Genomic DNA, 2,320 nt, shown 5'->3' on the forward strand with positions numbered 1-2,320 from the left:
CTGCATTCTTTCAACAAAATGACTGTCTTCTAAAACTATATTCTACAATTTACACCTTCAATAAATCCTAAGATCATGACCCAGAAACCTGTGACCAACACTAAGACTCTTAGATGTGACCCGAGTTTGAATTATATGTTGTGTGAAAGCCAAAACTGCAGTTTATGGAAGAATGGAAGCAATGAGCTTCTAAAGTTAGCTTGTGTTCGTCCCGGTCTCAGAGTTTTTATGTTTTGAGCTCACAGGAGCTTAATCTGGTTAGTACTGAGTAGAAAGGGGGAGGAAATGGGGTCAAATAGCTCCCGAATGCATCCTAGTGGTCTCAGGGTCAACGGCCCTTCCTGATCCCTAACGCTCAGTGAGCCTCCGTGGCCGGCTCCCAACATGTACTTGTTGTTCCAACTATTTGTGAGGCTGAGACAGGATTATTTGAGGCCAGGAGTTCAAGACTACAGGGCACTGTGATCAGGCCGCTGCACTCCAGCCTGGAAGGCAGAGTGAGACGCTGACAGAAAGAAAAGAGAGAAAGAGAAAGAGAGAGCAAGAAATATAGAAAAGAGAGGGAGAGGGAAGAAAAAAGAAAATATTTAGGGGAAAAAATGGTCTCTATTGAACATTTGACACTCCAACTCAAAAAAAAAAATCAAGTTGGGTTTAGCAGAGTAGCATTGTGATTTAGGGTATAAACTCTGGAGCTCTATTGCCAGGGCTTATTCATTTAATTTTGAGTCACAGTCTTACTCTGTCACCCAGGTGGCACATTCACAACCACTATAGCCTCAACCTGCTGGGCTCAGACGATTCTTTCATCACAGCCTTACAAGTACCTGGAACCACAGGCGTGTGCCACCATGCCCTGCTAATTTTTCAGTTTATATACAGACAAGGTCTCACCAAGTTGACTGGTCTCCAACCCCTGGGCTCAGGCAATCCTCTCACCTTTGCCTCCCAAAGTGCTGGGATGACAGGCGTGAGCCACTGTGCCTGGTAACTCCAGGATTTAAATGCCAATTTGCCACTTACTAACTAAATCCATGCATAGTGTCCACCGGTGCCCCAGATAGGTGTTCAGTAAAGCCCTTTTTGTCCCTTTCCCTGGCTAGAATTATTTCTAATTGTTCCAAGAAGTTATTATCAATCAAAACTTATTTTAAAGTTGTCTACTTTAGAAGTAGCCTAAGAACTGATAGGGACCAAAACAATGCTAATCTGTGGGACTTAAATAATTGCTACTGGGATTATAAAATATTTAGACCTTCTGATTAAGGTCCAACCATCTTTTGAAGAGAACCTGGAGAAATAACACAGACACAAGAACACATAGCTATTTCTAGTGTTCATTCAAGTACCAAAATATGTATCCATAAAATAAATATCACCATGGGAAAACATGGAGATCTGTTTGGAAGGAAGTGTGAAGTGAAAAAAAAATACTCAAAATAGTGTATACACGTTCATCGCAACTCTATAAAGATAGAACTCCAGTTGAAAATGATTAGAACAGAATATAAGATAATATAAACAGTTGCCACCCAGGTGTCTAAGACCTGAATAAAATTGTTAACAAGTATACTATAATTTCAAAATTTGGAGACTATAAGTCATTATACTATCTATCATAAGAAGTGTTTACATATTTGCAGGACATTCCTCAAAGTGTCTCCCAATACATTCATGGCCACTGCAGCCTTGACCTGCTGGGCTCAGGCAATCCTTCCACCTCAGCCTTCCAAGGAATTGGAACCACAGGTGTGTGCCAACACACCCGGCTGAATTTTTTGATTTATTGTAGAGGCAAGGTCTCACCATGTTGCTGAGGCTGATCTCGAATCCCTGAGCTCAGGTAATCCTTCTGCCTCGGCCTCCCAAAGTGCTGGGATTACAGGCATGAGCCATTGCGCCTGGCTCAATACATTATTTTACTAGCATTTATCAATAAGTTTAGTTTATAGGATTGGATGTTTTATTGGGAGACGTAAGAACAAGCCATTAGATAAGCCAACAATGTTGTTCTCTTGATACTCTTCGAAGGTTGCACTCAGAGTCTTTTCCTCACACCCACATGCATCCCCCTTTGTGACCAAAAGCTACACGTAGACAAAATTCCGACGCCTCTCACTCCAGATCAGACCATCTCCGGGGAAATAAACAAGACTCCAGCCTTGACAGTTACAGCCCAAGGAAGGAGGATGCTAGAGTCAGCCTGCCAGGGGGAGCAGAGTCCTCCCAGACCTTACTGGATGGCAAGCCCTGGCTCCAGACTACATGGCGGAACCAAGGACAACATCACGTTCACACTCAGCCCTCATCACCGACCCTG

Source organism: Carlito syrichta, unplaced genomic scaffold, assembly GCF_000164805.1.
Source record: "Carlito syrichta isolate Samal-C Ts95f unplaced genomic scaffold, Tarsius_syrichta-2.0.1 Scaffold301888, whole genome shotgun sequence".
Lineage (NCBI taxonomy): Eukaryota > Metazoa > Chordata > Mammalia > Primates > Tarsiidae > Carlito > Carlito syrichta.